Raw genomic sequence first — 26,966 nt, 5'->3', positions numbered from 1 at the left:
CGCGCCGAAGCAAAGGCGTTATCTTCCACACCTGCACTGCTTTATTTATTTTTCAAATGCCCCTGCGTATGCTCGCGGCCGCATTGCACTGCATCTGCGTAAGGCTGCGCACCGCCTTTCATGTTGCATGGGCCATGCACCGCCCTTTTGAAAATTTCTGCATAAGGCTGCGCACCGCCTTTCATATGATGCATGGGCTGCGCACCGCCCTTTGCATCATTTTCATATTTTTCATGGGCTGCGCACCGCCCTTGAAAATCTCTGCATAAGGCTGCGCACCGCCTTTCATGTTGCATGGGCCATGCACCGTCCTTTTGAAAATTTTTGCATAAGGCTGCGCACCGCCTTTCATATGATGCATGGGCTGCGCACCGCCCTTTGCATCGCTTTCATATATTTCATGAGCTGCGCACCGCCCTTGGAAAATCTCTACATAAGGCCGCGCACCGCCTTTCATGTTGCATGGGCCATGCACCGCCCTTTTGAAAATTTCTGCATAAGGCTGCGCACCGCCTTTCATATGATGCATGGGCTGCGCACCGCCCTTTGCATCGCTTTCATATATTTCATGGGCCATGCACCGCCATTGGAAATCTCTACATAAGGCCGCGCACCGCCTTTCATGTTGCATGGGCCATGCACCGCCCTTTTGAAAATTTCTGCATAAGGCTGCGCACCGCCTTTCATGTTGCATGGGCCATGCACCGCCCTTTTGAAAATTTCTGCATAAGGCTGCGCACCGCCTTTCATATGATGCATGGGCTGCGCACCGCCCTTTGCATCGCTTTCATATATTTCATGGGCTGCGCACCGCCCTTGGAAATCTCTGCATAAGGCTGCGCACCGCCTTTCATGTTGCATGGGCCATGCACCGCCCTTTTGAAAATTTCTGCATAAGGCTGCGCACCGCCTTTCATATGATGCATGGGCTGCGCACCGCCCTTTGCATCGCTTTCATATATTTCATGGGCTGTGCACCGCCCTTGGAAATCTCTACATAAGGCCGCGCACCGCCTTTCATGTTGCATGAGCCATGCACCGCCCTTTTGAAAATTTCTGCATAAGGCTGCGCACCGCCTTTCATATGATGCATGGGCTGCGTACCGCCCTTTGCATCACTTTCATATATTTCATGGGTTGCGCACCGCCCTTGGAAATCTCTGCATAAGGCTGCGCACCGCCTTTCATGTTGCATGAGCCATGCACCGCCCTTTTGAAAATTTCTGCATAAGGCTGCGCACCGCCTTTCATATGATGCATGGGTTGCGCACCGCCCTTTGCATCGCTTTCATATATTTCATGGGCTGCGCACCGCCCTTGGAAATCTCTACATAAGGTTGCGCACCGCCTTTCATGTTGCATGGGCTGCGCACCGCCCCCTTGAAAATTTCTGCATAAGGCATCGCACTGCACCTGCATTGCTTTATTATTTTCAAATGCCCCTGCGTATGCTCGCAGCCGTATTGCACCGCACCTGCATTGCTTAATTATTTTCAAATGCCCCTGCGTATGCTCGCAGCCGTATTGCACTGCACCTGCATTCTTCGCCGAAGCAAAGGCGTTACATAGCACGACCGTTCTTCATGCTACACTTGCCAGGACCATTCTAACAACACTGGGGCAAAATTTTGATCGGACGATCAAAATTTGCCACAGCATCCATTAGTTATCAGCTTTCGAACTACATTGATCTGATTCTCGTGATTGACGAGATATGTAGGAAGTTCTATGCAGAGTTCGGTCACATCGGGGCGAGAATCATTCTTTCCCCAACAAGTATACAATCCTTCCCTTTTTATCATTTTTCTTTTTATCGCAACCCTGCCGACAAACTGAGAGTATTGTCAAAGCTCTACCAACGTCTGGCCTCTTTCTCCGTACATATCCTTTTAGCAATTCTTTGTCGAGCCAAAATAGGCTAAATGTCAACGTCTTCGTCCGAAAACTCTTTCCTCGTCTCCGGTCGAAGAGGGACAAGTTGTTGATACCTAATTTTGGCTCGACGTGCTTAAAATTAACGTTTTGGGGGGCCCTGATTAGTTAAAAAGCACGAAATACATTTTTACATTTTTTCAACAATTTATTGATGATTATCCTTATTTTAGGAATTTTCTCAATTTATTCATTTTTTCAAGAATCATTATTTTGCACATGTACAGCGTAATACTACCATTTTTTGTGCAATTAATAATTGTTTCTTAATTTTATAGCAATACATTTTCATATCATAGACATTAATGTTTATATTTTATACTTGCGTTATTATTTATACATGTATTAATTAACTATATTTTAGTACAGTCTGACAGTGCAGAGAAAATCGGAGTAATTAATTTTTAAACGCAGAGTAAAATTTGGTCAAGTCAAGATCTCATCACTTCTTTTTTTTTTTTTTTTTTAAAAAGAGTTAATTGAGATGATGGGTTGGGGACAAATGGGTATGGCTTCATTATTTTTGGGTATAAAAAGGGGTGTTTGTTTATATTATAAGAAAAGGGGGGGTTAATTTAATGATGGGATCCAACACAACTCACACGAGCACATATCAGATTTCTCTCTCCCTCTCTCTCTCTCTCTCTCTCTTCCAACAAAACAAAGCCCTAAACACTTTATTTTCTCTCCATCCTTTTTACACGCCGCCGCCGCCGCCGTCGGAGCTCCGGCGACGCGCCAAACTACCCCCTTCGCTCCCGCCTTCATCTTCCTCACCACACATCCACCAAACAGCCACGAAACCAGCCCACAACACCCCGCTTCGTCCTCCCCCTCCCGCTGCTCTGGCGAGGAGCTCCATCTCCGGTGAACCGGAGCAGCCGCGCAACCTCATTCCCTTCCCCCTCTTCTCCACCCTTTCTGCCATTCATAGATTCATCTCGATCTGTAAAGTTAAAAGATACCATGTTCATAATGTCTAATAACTAGAAATGTTTTTCAGTTTTGAAACCACAATCTATTTTATGAAACTCCATTTCTTCTCTTGCATTTTGTTTAAATATTTTGGGGTAGTCTTGGGCAGATACACAACATCAATGGAGTTACACATGTAATCAGTATCTCTTTTTCTTCTGGAAGTGGGTCTAATTTGGGATTTAGCGTCGATGGTGCTTCTGTGGAGATTTAATCCTCAAAGTTGAGATTTGACGTCGATCTTCTTGCTCTGAATATAGTGCTGAGAATGCACCAAAAAATTGGTCAATTTGGTGCTAAAATGGTGCTGAAAATGGTGCTGAAATGGTGTTAAAATGGTGCAGAAATGGTGCTGAAAATGGTGCTGCAATAGTGCTAAAATGGTGCTGAAATAGTGCTGAAAATGTGCTGAAAATGGTGCTGAAATGGTGCTGAAATGGTGCAGAAATAGTGTGCTGAAAATGGTGCTGAAATGGTGCTAAAATAATGCTGAAATGGTGCTGAAAATGGTGCTGAAATGGTGCTAAAATGGTGCTGAAATAGTGCTGAAAATGGTGCTGAAATTGTGCTAAAATGGTGCTGAAACTGGTCTAAAATTACGGTGAAACTGGTCTAAAATTGTGCTGAAAATGATTTGATCTATAGCTGCATTAGCTGCTGAAAAAAAAACAGCTAAAATGGACCAGTTTTGCAAGTAATTTGTTGTTGCATTATGTGCTGAAATGCAGCAAAAGAAATGCCTACACAGTGACCAATTTGCTGCTGCATTTTGTGCTGAAATACAACTTAAATAACCCCCCGAAAATACAGCAAAATGCACAAAGAAATGGCCAATCTGCTGTTGCATTAGAGTGCTGAAAGTGCAGCCTCAAATGCACCAAAAATCTAGCAAAATGGCCATACTTTAGGTGTGGAAATACAGCCTCAAATGCACTTTCATTTTTTGGCAATTCTGAGCTACATTCTGCAACTAAGGAGATCCTCCTCCATGAATATGGCCGATGAAGAAATTTCCGTCGATTTCCAAGGCCTTCCATGTACAAAGACGGGTTTTTTATTTTAAGTTTATTCATTATTTCTTTAATTCATCCGCTAGTTATTTATTTTCTTACTAACATTTTTATTAAGTCTCATGCAGGTATCCGGAGTTACTTTTTGAAGATGACACTCAAAAGAAGTTCAAATACCTTCTTAAATTCTTTGTTTATATATTTGTTTTTTACATTCTTAAGTTATGCAAGCATAAAATATAGTGAAACTTTACTTTTTAGGGTGTAGGTTAGTGGTATTTATTTATGATCTGCTTAGGTGATTTAAATTTTATGTGTTTTAGACAAATTAATATTAGGCAGTTATTATTTTTGTAGCTAATATTCCTATAGTTATCATGTTTTGCTAGAGTTTTAATTCAATAGCTTAGCACACTTAAGTGAATAAATAGGGTGATTTTCCTCAATATTTAGGATTTATAATATACTTTCATAATTAATTGATTAGGCGTACATACTTAGCTAGTTAAATTAGTTAACTCACTTCGAGTGCAAAATAATTTCATGCCCATTTTTTATACCTTTGTCACATACCCAAGCTTCTAAGTTGCACATAACTTTTTTTTTAATAATTATTATAATACATATGTATAAAATACGTATTGCATGATTATTTATGTGAATATTCATATTATTCTTTAGTCTAAATTCTATTAATTTTTGTAAATAATAAAGCCTTTTTACACATCCCTCGTATAGTTATATTGGTCCAGCCGGGAACCACATTTGTGGATTCTGAAGGATGCCTAATACCTTCCCTTTGGAATAATTTGAACCCTTACCTAGAATCTCACTTATTTTCGTAGATCATGTTAAGCTGCATATATTAATAATTTATAGGTACCCTAGTATACCTTAAATGCTAGGTGGCGACTCTGTACATAATTAATTATTTCAGAGCTTCATAAGTTGTGCTTTGTTTAGCCTTTGGTAAAAATGAGGTGCAACAAGGATGATACGGGGTCGCCACCCTATGCTTGACTCCATAATTCTCCATCAATCCCGCAAAGGCTTTATTGCAAAAGTGAGAACCACCATCCCTGATTATTGCCCTTGGGGTACCAAAGCGAGTAAATATGTTCTTTTTCAAGAATCCCATGACTCTCTTGGCTTCATTATTAGGTAAATCCACCGCTTCTACCCATTTGGAGACATAATCAATAGCCACCAAGATGTATTTCATGCCACAAGAGCTTACAAAGGGACCCATAAAATCAATTCCCCAAACATCGAACATTTCCGCTTCCATTACAAAGTTCATAGGCATCTCTTGCCTCCTACCAATATTCCCCTGCCTTTGGCACTGATCACAAGAACGTGCCATCAGATTAGTATCATGAAAGAGAGTAGGCCAATAATAACCACATTCAAGGACCTTTGCAGCAGTCCTCGTACCACTATGATGTCCCCCAACTGGAGAGTCGTGGCAAGCCTTCAGAATCTCCACTACCTCACTCTCTGGGACACAACACCGAATAATGTTATCAGCGCCAGTTCTGAATAAGTATGGTTCATCCCAATAGTACTGACGAACATCCCGCAAAAATTTATTCTTCTGATACGATTTTATCTCGTCGGGAATGCTACCAGTTACCAAGTAGTTAGCAAAATCCGCAAACCAAGGTGCCACCTGCATAAACACCGCCAAAACTTGATCATTTGGAAACGCATCTTTAATGTCAAGTTCTTCTGCTGGCACTCCAGTTTCTTCAAGCCTAGAGAGATGATCTGCGACTTGATTTTCGGATCCCTTTCGATCTTTTACTTCGAAATCAAACTCTTGTAATAGAAGGACCTAACGAATTAGTTGAGGCTTAGCTTCCTTCTTTTCCATCAAATACCTCAACACAGCATGGTCAGTGTACACCACAACCTTGGACCCCAGCAAATCGGACCGAAACTTCTCAAAAGCTTAAACTATTGCAAGCAGTTCTTGCTCAGACACCGTGTAGTTCATCTGCGCCGCATTAAGTGTCCTACTATCATAGTAGATCGAGTGCATAATTTTATTGTGCCTCTGACCAAGCACAACACCTATTGCAAACCCACTAGCATCACACATCAGCTCAAAAGGTAAGGACCAATCCGGAGTAACAATCACAAGAGCAGTAGTGAGGCGCTCCTTCAATTCATCAAATGCCTTTCGGCACTTGTCATCAAACACAAACGTAGCCTATTTTTCAAGAAGCTTGCGCATCTGGTTAGCAATCTTGTAAAACCCAGCATGTCCCAAGAAACTTCAGACACCTTTGACTGAGATGGGTGGAGGAAGTTTTGCAATCACATCTATCTTCACTTGATCGACCTCAATTCCCTTTTCAGAGATTTTGTGACCGAGGACGATCCCTTCCTTCACCATAAAGTGGTACTTCTCCCAATTTAGCACGAGATTCGTCTCCTCACATCTTTTCAGCACTTGACCCAGATGGTCAAGACAATCATCAAATGAATCACCAACAACAGAGAAATCATCCATAAATACCTCCAAGAAGTCCTATGACCATTGATACGCTCAAATTACACCTATTAATGGCGTAAAGCGACCAATAATGCCAATTTAGACTTGTTCTTATTCCTAAGTTAGTCTATTAAACGAGGGTTAATGCCTCGAGTCATTGTTATTCAATCTTACCAATATTAACTCTCTTTCCCAAGAAAAGTTAATATAATGGCTTCGGTTAATGCTTGCAATCATTACCCAACGCTAACGCACAAAGATAGAATAAATAATAACAACCATTATGCATATATCAATAGTAGAAACCCATTCACATATATCCATCATAGGACCCACAACCTTAGCGTTAAAATTAGCTACTCATAATTTTGGCTAACAAAGAAAGCTTACAAGTTAACATACTATACTTGCGATGTGAATACGATATGGAATGAAAGTGAAGTTGTTGCTTTGAATGCTCCAACCACTTCTAATATTTAAGACCTAGAATTAATGCTCTCAAAAGAAATCTGAATAATGAAATTAAAACCCTACTTTAAGTATTTATAGGGACAAAAATCGCGCCAAGTTTCTGGACAAAAACACCCTTACGCGGCGTCGTTACGGACCGTAACACAGGTTACGGTCCGTCCTTTGGTTCGCCCCTTTGTCATGTTGATGTCACGGTCATTATGCAACGGACCGTAACTCAGGTTACGGTCCGTATCTCCCAGCGTATCATGGCTTCAGTCTTAGTGACCACTGCGGTACGCCACGACGTTACGCCCCGTAACTCAATTTACGGACCGTCCTTCTGGGGCGTAACCTGTGACACTACTTGGCAACTTTCTGGAAATTTTCCTCAGCTTACGGTACACGTTACGGCCCGTAACATGAGTTATGGACCGTCCTTCGTAGCGGCACGTATCCTCTTTGGTACGGATCACGTTACAGTCCGTAGCACGAGTTACGGACCGTCATTTGGCTCCAAGTTGTCCGTTTTTTCAGCATTTCTTATCATTTCCGATCCTTATTCAACCAACCCTATAAAACACAAAAATAACCTAAGAATGATGTAAAAACACTTAAAAACAAGCAACACCTCTAGTTACAAAGGCATAAAATGTACCGAAATTCACGGCACATCAACACCCCCAACTTAAGCTTTTGCTTGTCCTCGAGCAACTACAACAAGACTCACTACTAACACACGACATCTTAGTAAAATAAGAATGACTACGGTGGTTTTGGCATGTGTTTCTAGCACGGACTCTTCAATCCAAGAAAAATATTTAAGCTCTTATCCATCTCCTATTTGTGACACAAGACGCACATTTCAGAAAAATTGTAATTCACTATGCAACCTCAATTAATGACACAATCATAGTATGGGAGTCTCTATGCACATGAATTTCAACTTCCGGAAAGCCAGCTACTTTGAAACCTACAATCCTTACGCCCTCACATAGACCAAAGAATGTCCCAACACACATTTACAACATAAATGAGATAGAAGACTATAGAGACAGAAGGACACTCATACTCACAAAGAAATTTGCATACCATGCGTGCACATACCATAGGCTTGCCTTTATTTTCCATGCCTTCAACTTTGAACAATTTGATTGTGATCACATTAGGACTTTTTGGGCTTGTAACATTGGCTTAGGGACGGGTAGGATGAATATTTGGATAGCGGTGACTCACCCTCCTCGACACTTCTTTTTGACTTCATTGACCATTCTTCCTATTATTTCTGACCCTCCATCTTCAGCTATATATATATATATCCACGCTGAATCATGCCCCTTAATATTCGCGCTCACCCCCAACAGGCTTTTGGCCTCATTTTCCGCATCTTTTACTAATCACCCCCAACTTAGGCTTTTAGCCTCATTTTCCGCATTTTTCACTTGTCACCCCCAACTTAGGCTTTTAGCCTCATTTTCCATTCTTCAGTGTCAATGAGGGACTTGGTGCCAAATGGGTTTATTTACAGAAGGAAAAGAGGTTAGTTCACGGTTAATCGAAAAAAAAAGTCTATAGGCTCAAAATGGGAGACTAGGGATCATTTTCTGTACGGGCTAGGCTCATTTAAGATAAACAGGCTTTGGGGTTAATACAAAAAAAGCCTAAGATCACTTCACAATCAAACTCTCCTTAGAATTCACGCACGACCAACCGGGCAAGTTCTAGATTACAAGCATCTTATGCAAATAGAAACTAAGAACTCACAACACAATGGCATAAGGATTGTTTAAATACTCTGACTTCATTTCCATTTGAAGATTTCACATGCATGAACACCCTTTATTTGCAATGTCATTAAAATAACCATACATGTCAATATCAACAACTCATTCTTGATGTACATCACAAATTATTTTTCGGAGGGATATCATTGAACTGTAAAAACCACTATGCTAGAAACACGGACCACAACCACTTAAGTCATTATTACTTTATTCCTAACTATCACAAAGATATAAACATGCCAGATTCAACATAAAAATGACATTCTTCATGATAAAAACAATACCAACAAAAACAAAAAAACAATAACAATTGTCCTAAACACATACTTACTATCACAATTTGGGATAAAATACCCACCAAAAATAAAAACAATAAAAAACAATATCCAGTATACCAAAACAACAATCCCAACAAAAAACAAAAACAGCAATTACCCACACCCCCAACTGAAAAACATGCATTGCCCTCAAGACATCAATATAATGCATCAAAAGAACGGAGGGCCTCCCTGGAGCGCGCTAGGCGCTCGGATCTGCAACAGCATCATGAGGTGGAGCAGTGGTAGTGTCAGGCTGGCCAACGCTGGATGTCCCAGTCACAGTAGGTGGGGGAGAAGTATGGTGAGCCGGCTCAATGGGATGGGCTGAGCTAGAAGTAGCTCCTGTGGTGTCAGAACTCAGCCTGGACTCATGGCGGATCTTCTTCAAAGTACGCCGCTCCTCCTCATTCTGTGGGCGCAAAGCAGGAAATGGATCAAGACTCTGGAGAATGGGCTCGAGGTTTTCATCATCTGGCGAGGCTCTCCTGCGCTTCCCTTTGGCCAAAGAGTGGGTATCCTCTTCCAACTCCTCGTCGTGCTTCTCCTCAACCGTGTCCTCGATCTCATCATCCCCAAGTAGACTCTGAACCGGCTGGTAGAAGTTCTGTACCAACTCTGTGTGTACTTTCAGAAGTTGGTCCTCATAACAGCCACGTCCTGTGCCTTCGATTTCTGCACATCATCCTTGACAGACCGCAACTCACTCCGAATAGTGCCCAACTCCATAGCAGGGTGTGTCCTAGTCAGCTCAGTCATTCTATTTTCAATACCATCTATCCGAGAGTGGATCCGTAGGTGATCAGCCATCTGTTCTTTTATTGGCCGCAACGCTGCATCAATAGCTCTTTTCGTGTACAATTTCAGCTCAGTCATGAGTTGCTTGACCTGCCAATCTGTTCGATCTGCTTGCAGGATCACTGCCCCAAAATTCTCCCGGTTGAACATCATTTTTCTTGCAAGATCGGGTGGGACTCTCGTTATTGGCTGAGCTGGTGCTGGGCTCGCTCCAGTGGAAGAGGTAGGACCACCCGAAGTAGGTGCGGCTAGAGCTGGCATGGGCTGTGTAGCATAAGCAGCCGGTGGAGCCTCAGAATCTGTGGGCGGACCCACAGCAACTTCCTCAGCACCCATGATAGCCAAGGGTAAAACATCTGATCTCGTTGGCCCCTCCGGCACATCAGAAGACGAGGCAGATGGCATTGAACCCTGGCTCAACATATCATCCCTCCCCTTTGTGATGTCATAGATACTCCTAGCGATCACACTATGATTGATAAGGGGGAGGGGTTCTGGTTCCTCACGCAAGCATAATAGCGTAAGCAGACATGGATGAATGAGGGAAGTGGCTGGCTGGGTGGCTCTTTCCCGGAGATCTGCTGCTACCAGTCGTCCGAAGTTGATTTTATACCTCGACATAATGGAAGCCACAAGAACAGACCTGTCCCGAGTTAAATAATTATCTGACTGGGTAGGACGGATGCGGAATAGAATAATCTGCCACCAAAACTTTGCCTCTAGCGTGAGGGTGTTTTTCCAAATTCGCGTGGTGGCTGTCAACTTTGGCACTATGGCCCATTCGGGATCTGCTGTCCGTACAATAACTGAAGCCACCCATTTTCGGACGGAGATTGTATCTTTCTGTTCAATTTTGTATACAAACTCCCCTTCTTCCGCTGCTGTAGGCTCTATATAATCCTCCCCGAATAGTATTCTATTGATGGCCGTCGGAGAGATGTTGATCTTCTTTTTCCGCACTACTACCTCGGTCATGGCCGGCACTTGAGTTGCGCGCTGCCCTTTTTTTAGTGCTTTGAATACAGCAGCCCCATAAGAAGCGTAGAATTCCCGAAAAGAACCGGGATGTAGGACCCCACAGAGTTTTTCAGAAACTCTAACTTATGGAAGCGGATAATGTCACGAATGCCTGGATAACCATCAAGACCATCGAAACTGACGTTCCTCTCCTCGAAAATAATCCGCCTTGGGTCCTTCCCCTCATTCTTTGCCAGCTCACACCCCTTGTTGTACAAGTCTTCACATCCCTCAATAGAAAACCGGAGGTCCTGCTCATACATAGCCTGCATCCGAATGTCAGTTTCTCTCATTTCCTGCTCGCGCTCTTTTTCGCGCTCCTCTGCAGTAGGCTGTCTAATGGATGGTTGAGGTCGGTGTGGTGGGGTGACAGCCTGCCTGGGTTGACTCTGGCTCGACGAACTAGACGAACTCTCCTCCTCAGCCGAGGAGGAACTTTCTGATGGTGTGGCTGGCCTGCTGGGTGCGACTGGCCGCTTTGTAGCCCTGGCGTCTTTGATTAGATCGTCGTCGCGCAGCCGTGAGGTTACTTTGCTGGCAACACGACCTTTTCATTTTCCCGCAACCTTAGGTGAAACCTTCGTTGATTGTCGTGGTTTACCCATACCTGTGGAAGGTAAAGTTAGATATAATACACGAGAAGCTGTTCAATGCTACAGTTTATGGGTTCAAGTTATGACTTCATTGAGCTCAGGCATCGTAACACAGTCGACGAACCGTCGATAGTGTTACGGGCCGTATCTTCCAACCGTAACGTAGTTTGTTCATTTCTAACACAGGGAACGTCACACATTCGACGGTCCGTCATACGTGTTACGGTCCGTAACATGGTACCGTAACGTAACCAAAATTTCCAGAAAGTTTTCTGGAAATCATAGGAGTTACGGTACGAGGTTACGGACCGTCACACGTGTTATGGTCCGTAACACTTCACCGTAACATCTTTCAAATTTCCAGAAAGTTTTCATGGAAATCCTCGGTGTTACAGTCCGTAACACACATTACGGCCCGTAACATTGAACGACGGACAAAAAGTTAACAGGCAAATTGCTTGGCCAAATTTTTTTCATTTTAAGCATGACGCCAAGATTTTCGACTTTATGCTTCTTGGGGTATGGTGTAAAACAACATTTTATCCCCTCACATACCTCGGGTTACTCAGACTTCGCCCGGTTTTACCAAAGTTTTCATTGGGACCTTTTATCTAACAGTTGGTGGGCAAACCAATTTAGGAATTTCACGAATGAAACCTTCAATCGGCATGCCCTCCGACTCAATGGGAAACAATGCGCTTGTGCCCACGAGTCTCACAAACAGCACACATACCAATCCTAACCCCCAACCATTGTCAAATCCCGCAAAATTTATCAATGGGAATTGAAACTCATTCAAGACAATCAATGTACTAATTTCAACGCATGACATACAAATTTACTCATGAAGATCATAGCAATCGCGTCGATAGTTAAAAGAAGAGAGTCAAGACATGGTAATATCTGATCGTTGGCGATGATTAGACGAATCTCGAAATGCAAAGAAAGGATTTTTGAACAATAACGCAGCAACTATGGTGTAAGAAAGATAAGGGAGAGTGGGAGATGAAGAGAGGGGGAGATAAAGAAAAGATGAGAGGAGTTATGAGGGAGAGGGAATTAAAAAGTGTGAAGGCACCTGTTGGTTTTTAAAATTTTGTAACCGTCGGGTTATGTATTTAAACGTTGCCCGACGGTTACGTTCCCTGTTACGAACCCTAACATGAGATACAAGACATATCACGTGTTACGGTCAACCAAACGACCCTGTTTTCGTTATTCATTAATGACCTGGCACGACAGCCGACGGACCGTAACACGTGTTACGGTCCGTCTTACCTGGCGTAACGTGTGCAAATTTTCCAGTGAATGCCCAGATTTTTGTCAAAGTTACGATCATGTGTTACGGTTCGTAACATGTACGACGGTCCGTAACTCATACCGTAGCATTCTTCCTCCATCCTTCAGTGATTTCTGCTTTTCTTTTCGCCTGTTACGCTACATGATACGGACCGTAACGTGGAGCGTCTCGTCTGAGAAAACTCAACAGTTATTTGGCCTTTTCAGTTCTCAAAATCCTACCACATTAGCACATCAAAAACACAACAGAACACAAAGGAACTACAAAATTTAAACTACTTACAACGCGGTAAATGTGGGTTGCCTCCCACACAACGCTTGGTTTAACGTCACAACTCGACGTGATACCTTATTTTCGAGTTCAGGAACCGTATTTCAAGCGATACCTATCAACGACCTTACCATCATCAATACACCAATGTTAATGCTTCACTCTTTGTGCATTCACCTTAAAAGTCCAAGTGCCATCCTCGGATTTCACCTCAATGACGCTTCCATTTGGGGACACATTTACAATTTCAAAAGGACCAGACCACTGAGACTTTAACTTGCCTGGAAAGAACTTTAGGCGTGAATTGTACAACAAGACCAAGTCCTTTGACTGAAAATCCCTTTTTAGGATCTTCGAGTCATGATAGTATTTCATCTTCTCCTTGTACAGTGTTGCACTTTCATAGGCATTGTACCTAAATTCATCCATCTCGTTGATTTGAAACAACTGCAGCTTTGTTGTTTCATGCCAATCCATATTCATCTTTTTCAATGCCCAAAGGGCTTTATGCTCAAGCTCAATAGGCAAATGACATGCCTTCCCAAATACCAAATTATACGGTGAAGTCCCAATAGGCGTTTTGAACGCCGTGCGATATGTCCATAAAGCATCATCCAACTTTTTGGACCAGTCAGTGCGATTTACATTGACCGTCTTCGCCAAGATGCTTTTTATCTCTCTGTTTGAGACCTCAACCTGACCACTCGTCTGAGGATGATATGGAGTGGCAACCCTGTGATGCACGCCATATTTTTCAAGATCGGCAAATGGTTTGTTGCAGAAATGAGAGCCACTATCACTAATAATAGCTCTAGGAGTGCCAAATCTAGTAAAGATGTTGTTTTTTAGAAAGGCATTGACTCTCCTACCATCGTTGTTAGGCAAGGACACTGCCTCCACCCATTTGGAGACATAATCCACTGCGACAAGAATGTATTTCAGGCCGTAGGAGCTCACGAAGGGCCCCATAAAATGAATCCCCCATACATCAAACTGCTCCACCTCAACAACAATATTCATCGGAGTTTCATGCCTCCGACCTATTGTGCCCTCGCGTTGGCATTTATCACAAGAGTGTGCCAACATATTTGCATCACGATAAATGGCCGGCCAATAGTAGCCACACTCTAGCACCTTGGCTGCGGTTCTATTTCCACTGTGATGCCCACCAACAGGAGAATCATGGCACGCCTTCAAAATCTTCATCACCTCAGATTCAGCCACACATCTTCTGATCATATTGTTAGCACAAGTCCTGAATAAGTAAGGCTCATCCCAATAATATTGTCGGCAATCTCTTAAGAATTTCTTCTTTTGATATGCCTTCAACTCTTCAGGAACGAGGCCAGTTACCAGATAATTGGCAATATCGACATACCCTGGTGCCACATCATTGGAGATGACCAAGACTCTTTCATCCGGAAAAGTGTCATTAATATCCAGCACATCAATCGGTCTCCCGGGTGCTTCCAGTCTGGAGAGATGGTCAGCTACTTGATTTTCTGACCCTTTTCGATCTTTGACTTCAAAGTCGAATTCCTGTAGCAACAAGACCCATCTTATCAACCGAGGCTTAGCATCCTTCTTCGCCATCAAATAGCGCAATGCAACATGGTCAGTGTGAACCACTACCTTAGCACCCAACAAATAAGCTCGGAACTTTTCAAAGGCATAAACAATGGCAAGTAGTTCCTGCTCCGTCACTGTTTAGTTCAATTGAGCTCCATTCAGTGTTTTGTTGGCATAATAAATTGGGTGCAGGATCTTGTTTAGCCGCTGACCAAAAACAGCGCCAATTGCAAGACCACTGGTGTCACACATTAATTCAAAGGGCAGTGACCAATCCGGGGAAACAACAATAGGTGCGGATGTTAACTTCAGCTTCAACTCGTCGAAAGCCTTGATGCATTTCTCATCAAAATTGAATTTGGACTCTTTTTCCAAGAGTTTGCACATTGGGTTTGCAATTTTTGAGAAGTCTTTGATAAACCTCCTATAGAATCTGGCGTGTCCCAAGAAACTCCGAACTCCTTTTACTGAAATGGGTGGAGGGAGTTGTGAAATCACATCGATTTTGGCTTGATCAACCTCAATCCCTCTTTCTGAAATCTTATGGCCAAGGACAATTCCCTCATTTACCATAAAATGACACTTCTCCTAGTTGAGGACGAGGTTTGTCTCCTCACACCTTTGTAACACCCGATCAAGATGGTCTAAACATTCATCGAATGAATCTCCCACCACAGAGAAGTCATCCATGAATACTTCAAGAAAGTTTTCCACCATGTCGGACAATATGGACATCATGCATCATTGGAAAGTAGCCGGGGCATTGCAAAGACCAAATGGCATCCGGCTGAAAGCGAATGTCCCATAGGGACAAGTGAAAGTAGTCTTTTCTTGGTCTTCCAATGCAATGTTGATTTGGTTGTACCCTGAGTACCCATCCAAAAAACAATAATAAGACCTTCCAGCTAGCCGATCAAGCATTTGATCAATAAAAGGCATAGGGAAGTGATCCTTGCAAGATGCGATATTCAGCTTCCGGTAATCCATACACTCTCCAACCGGTGACAGTTCTTGTTAGAATCAACTCATTTTTAGAGTTAGGGACAACAGTGATGCCCCCTTTCTTCGGCACACACTGGACCGGGCTTACCCATGGACTGTTGGCAATAGGGTAAACCACCCCCGCATCTAGCCACTTAATAATCTCTTTCTTCACCACCTCTTGCATCGGTGCATTTAATCTTCTCTGATGCTCAACACTTGGCGAACTTTCCTCCTCCAATTGTATTCTGTGCTCACAAATTCATGAGGGAATCCCCCGGATGTCTGTAATAGTCCAACCCAAAGCTCTTAAATTCTTCCTCAAGACTGCGATGAGTCTTTGAACTTGGCCCTCATTCAGAAGTGATGACACAATAACTGGGAGGGTGGTATTTCTCCAAGAAACACATATTTAAGATGGGATGGAAGTTTCTTGAGTTCCAACTTCGGTGGCTCAATAATTGATGGTTTTGCTGGAGGAGTTGTTCGTTTCTCTAAATCAAGAGACAGTTTCTTGGGCTCATAAGAGTAAGACCCCAGACCGGTAAGTGAATTCACTGTCTCAATATATCCCTCCATTTGTTCGGCATCAAAATTCACCAAAATGGCCAATAATGCTTTACTCAAGCATTCTTCCTCCATTTTAAATTCCACTGCTTCATCCACCTCATCAACAGAATTTATGACTGAAATACTTTGATAAGGACTAGGTAATTTCATGCCTTTGCTAGCGTGAAAAGTCACCTCCTCATCGTTCACCCGGAACTTGATCTCGTGCTTCTCGGAATCCATAAGAGCCCTCCCTGTCGCAAGGAAAGGTCTTCCCAGAATAATAGGAATTTCCTGATCAATAGCACAATCAAGAATCACGAAATCTGCCGGCAGTAGGAATTCCCCTATTTGAACAAGCACATCATCAACTACCCCCACTGGCCTTTTTATCGATTTGTCAGCCATCTGCAACCTCATGGTAGTTGGCCTTGGCATCGCTAATCCCGATCTCTTGAAAATTTCCAGGGGCATAAGATTTATGCTATCCCCGTTATCACACAAAGCCCTGGCAAAATCCTGCTGCCCTATGGTGCATGGAATTGTGAATGCTCCAGGATCTTCCCTATTTTGCACTGTGGTCTTGGAAAGAATAGCATTAACGCGATGAGTGATACCCACAGTGTCGTGTTTCAATGGCTTCTTCTTCTTTGTTAAGAGATCCTTCAAATACTTAGCAAAGCCAGGCATTTCTTGGAAAGCGTCCATGAAAGGAATGTTCATCGTCAACTGCTTGAGTTGATCATAGAATCACAAGCACTTGTCATCTTCTATTTTTCTCACTAGCCTTTGAGGAAAGGGCGGTGAAGATTTGAAAAATTGGCTCAAAGGGCGGAGAGCGCCAGAAAGTTGTGCCTTCCCCTTTTCCTGTTTTTCTTCTTGTGCCTTAAGATTATCAAGGTTTTGATCCTCTTCAGCTGTAATAGGGACTTCCTCCTCTGCTTCTTCCTCTACAATTTCATCAGGTACATCAGGCTGCGCTGCTTCTTCAACAATTTGCTCAAGATCAATCACCTTTTTATTAGCACCTTGAAGTATTTTTCCACTTCTGGTGCTAATAGCAGCTGCATGCTCCACAGAGTTTACTCCACTACCTTTTGGATTTGGAACTGTATCACTTGGTAGTTGTCCCCGTTGAGGAGTATGCACTTCTCGGGAAAGGTCTCTGAATTGCGCTTCAAGCTTCTGAATGGAAGCTGAATGAGATAGTTGGACCTGAGACATTCCCTTGATTGTGCTCTCTGTTCTGTCTTGATTCATTAGCATTTTTGGCATCATACTTTTCAGTTCCGCAGAATCATTAGACGTGTTGCCAGCAGAGTTGCTAGCTGAATTATCTCTCCACTGTTGGGAATTGGATGCTTGCCCCCTAGGCGGAATGTAGGGGTTCGAGCTCTTGTTGCCATAATTATTGTTGTTGTAATTCCCTTGATTTGGATTGCCCTGATCATTTCTGCCATAATTGTTCCCTTGAAATTGTTGTTGAGGCTTTTGCCATGGGTGATTACGGGACCTTGAAAATTTTGCCGTTGATAACCCCCTTGCGAGTTGTTAACATAATTCGCATCTTCATATTGTGGATGCCCCTCTAGATAAGCTTCTTCAGAGACTTGGTACATTCCGGGAGCATGTGGTGGCATCTCCTCGACAACATTCACACCTTTCGCTTCTTTCTCTGTAAGCCTCTTCGATAATAAATTCACGGTGGTTTGCAATTGAGCAAAAGCATGATCTCGCTCATGATTTTCTTTGGTCACCGCGGCAGCAGAGGGACTACCATATGACAAGATTTCACTATCACTAGAATGCCAAGCTTGGTTGTGGGTAGTAAGCTTGTCGAGCAACCTGGTGATGTTGACAAATGATTTGTCCATGAAGCATCCCCCAGCTGCAGTGTTGACAGCAATTTGATTCATGGTATCTAACCCCTTGTAGAACTTTTCGGTGAGGATAGCATCCGGAAATCCATGAGTCGGAGATTGGGCTAGATAGTATTTGAAACGCTCCCATGCTGCATATAATTGTTCCCTCGGAAGTTGTTTGAACTCAAAGATCTTGTCCTGAAGCTCAGCCTTTTTGCTTGGTGGGAACCTTTTTCAAGAATATATTGGCTAGCTCGTTCCAGGTATGAATAGTATTGTTGGGGAGCTTTTCATACCATTCCCTTGCTTGGCCAGCCAAGGAATATTTGAAGACTCTTAACCTCAGTGCATCAACAGGAACAACACCTTGGGATTGTTGAGAACATACATGCAGGAAGTTCTTCAGGTGTCGGAGTGGACAATCCTCCGAAGAATTGTGGAAATAGCCTTCAAGTTTCAATAGCTGATAGATAGAACTATCAATTTTGAAATTAGCATTTCCCGTTCTAGGAGGAACCACAGAGAAGCATAATCAGCTTCATTGATGAATTCTGCAAATACATTCTCATCCTCCTCCTCTTCTGGTGTAGGAGGGTTCACTTGGAGTCCCCCTTGGTTTCCTTGATTGCGATTTGGTCTTCCTGCCATGTTCACCTGGTTCACTACAACAACAAACAAGGTGTGATGGAGTAGAAAAAGTTTTAAAGAAGAGTACACAACAATTAGTAATTTCGAAACCGTATTCCCCGGCAACGGCGCCAAAATTTGATACGCTCAAATTACACCTATTAATGGCGAAAAGCGGGCGTTGTCAAATATAGTAACCCAAACAAGGTTGGGGTCGAATCCCACCGGGAATATGGAGAGAAAAGGTTACTAATCGTATGCGATACTAGTCCTTAAAGACTTTTATCCTATTCCTGATAGTTTGAAATGTTTGTTGAATAATGTAATTGAATACTTTAACTTGAAATGTAATTAATGCTAGAGAGAGACTAAGGTTGTGTTCCCCAACTTGATTAGATATTATGCTTCAGGTTTCAATGTGATATATTTCTAATGGTTGTTCTATGAATATGCACTTGATCTCTTGAGGACTTCCTAATGTTTCCCAACAGTTAAGCAGTATTTCCTCTTTATGATTCTTCCGAATATAAAAGAGTTGCAATCGAAGAGCGATCAATAATGCCAATTTAGACTTGTTCTTATTCCTAAGTTAGTCTATTAAACGAGGGTTAATGCCTCGAGTCATTGTTATTCAATCTTACCAATATTAATTCTCTTTCCCAAGAAAAGTTAATATAATGGCTTCGGTTAATGCTTGCAATCATTACCCAACGCTAACGCACAAAGATAGAATAAATAATAACAACCATTATGCATATATCAATAGTAGAAACCCATTCACATAATATCCATCATGGGACCCACAACCTTAGCGTTAAAATTAGCTACTCATAATTTTGGCTAACAAAGAAAGCTTACAAGTTAACATACTATACTTACGATGCGAATACGATATGGAATGAAAGTGAAGTTGTTGCTTTGAATGCTCCAACCACTTCTAATATTTAAGACCTAGATTTAATGCTCTCAAAAGAAATATGAATAATGAAATTAAAACCCTACTTTAAGTATTTATAGGGACAAAAATCGCGCCAATTTTCTGGACAAAAACACCCTTACGCGGCGTCGTTACGGACCGTAACACAGGTTACGGTCCGTCCTTTGGTTCGCCCCTTTGTCATGCTGATGTCACGGTCATTATGCGACGGACCGTAACTCAGGTTACGGTCCGTATCTCCCAGCGTATCATGGCCTCAGTCTTAGTGGCCACTGCGGTACGCCACGAGGTTACGCCCCGTAACTCAAGTTACGGACCGTCCTTCTGGGGCGTAACCTGTGACACTACTTGGCAACTTTCTGGAAATTTTCCTCAGCTTAAAATTTTCCTCAGCTTCTGGGGCGTAACCTGTGACCATCATTTGGCTCCAAGTTGTTCGTTTTTTCAGCATTTCTTATCATTTCCGATCCTTATTCAACCAACCCTATAAAACACAAAAATAACATAAGAATGATGTAAAAACACTTAAAAACAAGCAACACCTCTAGTTACAAAGCCATAAAATGTGCCGAAATTCATGGCACATCAACCATCGACATCATGCACCTCTTAAAAGTGGCTGGTGCATTACACAACCCAAAGGGCATTCGGCTGAACGCAAACGTCCCATAAGGACAAGTAAAAGTCATCTTCTCTTGATCTTCCAAGGCAATTTTGATCTGATTATAGCCCGAGTATCCATCTAGGAAGCAATAGTAAGACCTCCCAGCCAGCCTATCCAGCATCTGATCAATAAATGGCATGGGAAAATGGTCTTTACAAGTGGCAGTATTCAGCTTCCTATAGTCCATGCAAACATGCTATCCAGTAACTGTACAAGTGGGAATCAGCTCATTCATTGCATCAGGAACCACGGTGATGCCTCCTTTCTTTGGTACACATTGAACAGGACTTACCCACTTGCTGTCTGCAATCGGATACACTACCCCAGCGTTTAACCACTTTATGATCTCCTTTTTCACGACCTTTTGCATGTTCTGGTTCAATCTCTGCTGATGCTCAATACTCAGCTTGTTGTCCTCCTCTAGCTAAATTTTATGCTCACAGATGCCAGAAGGAATACCCCGAATGTCTGCTATGGTCCAACCAATAGCACGTCTGTACTCGCGTAAAATCTCCACTAACCGCTCAATCCGTTCCTCAGTCAGTAATGCTGAAATGATCACTGGCAATGTCTTGTTCGGACCAAGGAACTCATACCTCAAGTGCACTGGGAGCTGCTTAAGCTCAAGCTTTGGTGGCTCGACAATAGAAGGCTTAGCTGGTAGAGTAGTTCTATTTGCGAGATCAAGATCAAGCTTTCTTGGGTGGTAAGTATAGGAACCTAGACCCTCAAGTGCATTTATAGTTTCCACGTAGCCCTCCATATCACATGCATCAAAATTTATCAGAACTGCTACGAGAGCTTCTCCCAGAATTTCTTCTTCTATTTTATGTTCGACAGCATCATCAATCCCATCAAACAAATTAATAACCGAGATACTCTCATAAGCGCTTGGCAACTTCATCCACTTGATTGCTTGGAAAGTTACTTCTTCATCATTCACACGGAACTTAATTTCATTCTTTTCAGAGTCCATAAGAGCTCTTCCTGTAGCAAGGAACGGTCTTCCCAAGATAATGGGAATATCTCTATCCACCGCACAATCCAGAATCACGAAATCAGCTGGCAACATGAACTTACCCACTTGCACCAACATGTCATCTATAACCCCAATTGGCTTCTTGATAGATTTGTCTGCCATTTCTAATCGCATCGAAGTCGATCTAGGAGTCCCCAATCCAGATTGTTTGAAAATAGCAAGGGGCATTAAGTTAATACTTGCCCCATTATCACACAAAGCATGGGCGAATGCATGAAGCCTAATATTGCACGGAATAGTGAATGCCTCTGGGTATCCCTTCTTCTGAACTGTGGTGGACGCAATAATTGAACTCATACGATGAGTTAAATTCACTGTCTCATGTTGAACAGACCTTTTCTTTGTAAGCAGGTTTGTCACAAACTTAGCAAATCCGGGCATCTCTTTGACAGCATCTAAGAATGGAAAATTCACTGTTAACTACTTCAACTGATCATAGAACTTCTGACACTTAGCATCGTCATTCTTCTTTGCCAACCTCTGAGGAAAGGGAGGCTTTGCTTTGTACATCTGAGTCAAAGGGCGAAGCGCCCCTTTTATCGAGTGATTCCCTACATCAGCAGCAACTTCTGGAATATCAGCAACTTTTTCTTCACTACGGAGTTCCTCATCAATAATAGGCACTTCTAAACGCACCTCTTCTTCCTCAATAATATGTTCTAGATCAACCACTTTCTTGTCAGCGCCTTAAAGTATTTTACCACTCCTCGTGCTAATAGCAAAAGTACGTTCCACTCCCCCACCATTCTTAGAATTTGGAATAGTATCACTAGGAAGCCCTCATTTTCTAGCAGGGTGCTGTTCTCTGGAAAGATCACGCATCTGTTGTTCAAGATTCTAAATAGCTGCTGAATAAGAGACCACCGTCTCTGATAGCCCAAATAATGTCTTTTCAGTGTTTGTTTGACTCGCCAACACTTTTTCAAGCATTGACTCCAACCTCAAACTACTTTGATCATTAGATTGCCCTTTTGGTGGAATATAAGGCTTGGAACTTTTGTTCCCAAAATTTCCGTTATTGTTGTTGTATCTCTTTTGTTTTGGTCCATCATAGTTGTTGTTGTAGTTCCCTTGGTTGTTGTTATAGTTCCCTTGATTGTATGACCCCTGCCCTTGTTGGGGTCGCCAGTATCTCTGAATTGGCCCGGGGATATCCCCCTTCACTATGTAATCTGCATACTGTACATTCTTAACTTACGGAGGGGGGGCCCTCCTGATACGGACCCTCATGGACTTGGTACATTCTAGGCGGCATGCCTGAGATATCTTCACAAACATTCACTTTCTTCGCTTCTTTCTTATCAATAGGGCTGGACATAAATACCGAAAATCGTAAAACCGAACCGAACCAAATCGAAACTTCAACAAACCGAACCGAACCGAACTAGTTTGGTTCGGTGTTTGGTGTCCACCTTCAAAAAACCGAAACCGAAATAGCCGAACCGAAGTTTGATAAAACCGAACCGAAAAACCGAACACACACCGAAATTTAATACATTTCCCAAAAAAATTAAAATAGTCCAGGCCCATTAAGTTTAAAGACAAAAAAACCCAATTGTAACAAGCCCTCTTTTGCATTTGTATCCCTAATTTTCTACTTCAGTTGAGAAAATCAAATATGTTAAGGAAGGCAACTAGGATGTGTCTTTAGGATTAATGTATGTCCTTTATGTGTTTTCTTAATTATTCTTACGGTATGTATATAACACCTAGTAATCCTATATCATGGTTATAGTTTTCTATTCTTGTATATCCTGTTTGTTTGATTTTGATTTCAATTTATCAGTTTTATGTTTTATTGCTTTTGATAATATGAATTAGTGTCAAGGGAATCGCTTCTAATATCATATCAAAAAAACCGAATTGAAAAAACTGAAACCGAACCGAACTTTAAAAAACCGAAACTGAAAGAATCGAACCGAACTGAACTAGTTTGGTTCGGTGTTCGGTGTCCACCTTCAAAAAACCGAACCCGAAATAGCCAAACCAAGTTTGATAAAACCGAACCGAAAAATCGAACGCCCACCCCTACTTATCAAGCCTCTTTGTCAGTAAAGAGAGACTAGTGGATAATTGTGCCAATGTCTACTGCGTTTCCTGGCTGTCTTTCATAATATTTTGAATCAACGGTGTTCCAAGTAATAGCCCATCAGAATTACTTGAATTCCGTGCTTGGCTATGTGTAGTCAATCGATCAAGTATATCAGTAATAATAGCATAGAACTTATTCATGAAACGCCCGTTGGCAGCATTATTGGCTATTGCTTGGGTCATAGGATCCAACCCTCTATAGAATTTCTCCTTCAGAATCTGATCTGGAAAATCATGGTTTGGACTCCTATCCAAATATTCTTTGTACCTCTCCCAAGCTTCGAAAAGTTGTTCCCCATTACGTTGTTTGAACTCAAAGATCTGATCGCGAATTTCAGCTCTTTTACTCAGAGGATACCACTTCCTGAGGAACACTCTGACCATCTCTTCCCATGTAGCAATAGAGTTTCGGGACAGCTTTGTGAACCATTTTCTCGCTTCTCCGGCTAACGAATATTTGAAGAGTTTCAGCCGAACAACTTCTTGAGTCACACCCTGTTGGATATGTTGAGAGCACACATCCAGAAAGTTCGTTATGTGTTGGTGAGGGTCATTATCTTCCGTTGTTGAGATCTGGTCCTTGAACTTGTCTTAGATTTGTTCTTGAAAGCACCAAGAATACTGTGGCGGTTGCACTTGTATAGATATGGATTTTTAGGTTTTCAAGTGTTGGGTTAAACAATGGCAACATGTTGTTTAAATAGGGACTCAAATGAGAGCATGTGAGGATCATGTGATAGGCATGTGACTTGGATAGAGACGTTATACTAGTCTTTTGCTTTTAGCATGCTTGCAGCGGTGCTTCTGTGGTACAGCCTGTCGGAACAGTGTCACAGCTTTATAACTGTCATGTAACGTACATTGCCCAGGGGACCTGATCAAGGACCTGGTCCTTGGAATGTTTTTCAAATTATCAAAACTATGAAATATCATAACTCATCAATACTTATAAGTCATTGTTGCAACTAATAGTATTCAAGTAGCATCTGCGGAAACTTTCGGACTTTTCTTTGTTGCCTAGATGGAAATGACATTTTAACTACTGAATCCTTGCAATATCACTAGAACACTATTCGAGTTGCCACGACCAACTTCTCAGCCGATAATAGAATTGGTGAAGGTGGACTTGGTATTGTTGATACGCTCAAATTACACCTTTTAATGGCATAACGAGGACGTTGTCAAATATAGTAACCAAACAAGGTTGGGGTCAAATCTCACAGAGAACAATATATTGGCGTTTAAGCATATTAGGAATTATCACCAACACCAGCTAGGCCGAATGCATCAATGGTGGTTTTTAGATATGATTTTAATAAAATATGAAAATATAAAATATAATCTAGAAAGCAAGTAAATTGATCAATGGCCAAACCAATGGAATAAAGGAAACTACTTCTCAAGTAACGATCCAATATATTTCACGAATTACAGATAATGGTAATGTTAGGTTAATTAGCCTCGGATAATGACTCTAAATTAACTTCTCCCGAAGATTAACTAGACTACCTAATTGAATATCTCTAAAGCAATTAAGAGCATTAAGAACAACCGGCTATGGCTACAAGTGGTATCACCTATTCCTAGGTCAATTTCCAGTATATGAGGTTTAACGCCCCAAATTCATGTTAATTATTCTATCCCAATCCCGTTCTTCCTCTTCCGAGTATGAAACAAAGTAAATGGGCGAGTCCTAGGGTTAGCTACTCCCTTAAGAAACGTTGAAGAACAAGAATAATTAAAATAACAATAACTTACTTGATTAAAAATAATGTCGATCAATAAATAAGCACAACAAGATTTTTAATCTCAATTGTCACCAACAAATTCCCATAAACAAGGTTTGAATAAAAGAAAGAAAACATACGTAGGAACCCTAGCCTCCAAACTTGTGTTTTATGCCATAGATAATTTTACAATGCTCCCCGTTGGCTTTTAAATGAACTGGAATAGAAAAAATCGTTAAAATCCAAGTTCCGCTCGGAATGGACCTGAAGACCTTCAGCGCGAACTCGCCACATGGCAGTGTGAACGCATGGATGACGTCAGCACCAGTGTTCTTCTTCAGCGCTATTGCGTTACACACTCGCGCGAACGCGTAGAGTCACTGATGCGCATGGGCGAGATCGCGTGCCCTACCTGCGCGAACGCGTAGGCTTAATTCCCAACAAAAATTTCCAGAATCCTGAGTTGTTTCATTGATCAACTCTTTTTCCTCTTTTTCGCTTGTTTTCCACACTTAGGCTCTAGGGACCTCGTATTACCTGAAACATAATAAAAACACGTAAAAATAACACAAACTTGCTTGAAACACAAGTAAGAACTGCCATTGAAAGCATTAAATGTGACATAAATACGCGACACATCAATATCCCCAACTTAAAGTCTTTGCTTGTCCTCAAGCAAGCCATACAGCACAACGACTCAATCTACCACCTTGATATCACAGAGTAATAATGTCTACATTGGTTTTGATTCTGAACTACCGTCATGCACGTTTTTCTTCTTCCAAGGACCACCCCATTTTTCTATTTTCAAACAATATGCACAACTCAAGAATGCTACGACTAACAATGATGCTTCAATGCATGACATTACATTATTGGACATATTATGATGCACACAAGCGGAACTTTCAGTGGTCACTTGATTTTGATCAATTCTCATCCTTATACCCTCACATTGACCAAGGAATGTCCTAACTCACATATATACAACAATAATGGGACGAAGATCAAAGAAAAGAGAAGAACACTCACACTCACAAAGAAGTTCATATCTATACATGCAAATACCATAAGCTTGCCCTTATTTTCTATGCTTTCATCCTAGGTTCATTCAGTTGTGATCACATTAGGACTTGTTTCTGGATTGTAATGTAGGATTAGGTACAGGGAGGATACTTTTTAGATATTAGTGACTAACCCTCCTCAAACACTACAACAACGCCTCACCTTAATTCTCCTTTTATTCAACCCCTCTTGTTTCTTTTCAGTTTTCGATCTCGATGTGGTTTTATTCCTAATAAACTTACAATTCTTTTTGTGTTACACTTTTCTATTTTTTTTTCTTTTTTCTTTTCATATATGCAACCACCACATCGAATCCCAACTAGAAAACTCCACCACCCCCGCTTATGTTTTTAACATCTACTTCACATTTATTTCACCCCCAACTTAAGCATTTTGCCTCATCTATCTAGTAGCATTAATGAGGGAACGGGTGCGAAGATGGATTGATTTCACAAAGGGTAAGGTTTCATTATTGGCTAGCCAAGAAAAAGGTCAACAGGCTCAAAAAGGGAAACAAGGGATATTAACAATCACATGGTCAGGCTTATATAGGCAAAGTGACTATTCACAAAGAAAGCCTAAGATCATCTCATAACCAAACAAACTGTCGGATTCAAACATGACTAACCGGGTAAGTTCTAGATTATACATGCGTAAATAGAACAAAACTAACAGCTCACACACACACTGGCATAAGGACGATCATATACAATTTTGACCTCCTAGGTATTCATTCGTTGCACACAATACCCCAATAATATAATAATGTCATACAAAGATTCAAGTCATGTCAACTAATAGCTAGTTATGAGTATGTATTTTTTCAAATTTTTCAAATTTTTTGAGGGTTCCTAAATTTCCAACATGCCATAGTTACAGAACAATACCAAATAAGTAAAAACTACTCTACTT

The 26,966-nt window shown here is 41.8% G+C and overlaps 1 non-coding gene across 1 annotated transcript; it reads left to right on the top strand.

Annotated features, from left to right (window-relative positions):
• Window positions 1–18,004: 18,004 nt before the first annotated feature.
• Window positions 18,005–18,110, top strand: LOC132625618 (small nucleolar RNA R71). The gene has a single exon (XR_009576929.1). It is a non-coding gene; the product is annotated as a small nucleolar RNA R71 (small nucleolar RNA).
• Window positions 18,111–26,966: the final 8,856 nt, after the last annotated feature.

The sequence above is a fragment of the Lycium barbarum genome, unplaced genomic scaffold (genome assembly GCF_019175385.1).
Source record: "Lycium barbarum isolate Lr01 unplaced genomic scaffold, ASM1917538v2 unchr_scaffold_11, whole genome shotgun sequence".
Classification (NCBI taxonomy): Eukaryota; Viridiplantae; Streptophyta; class Magnoliopsida; order Solanales; family Solanaceae; genus Lycium; species Lycium barbarum.
The sequence above is the reverse complement of the archived record's forward strand: the minus strand, read 5'-3'. Positions and strand labels throughout refer to the sequence as shown.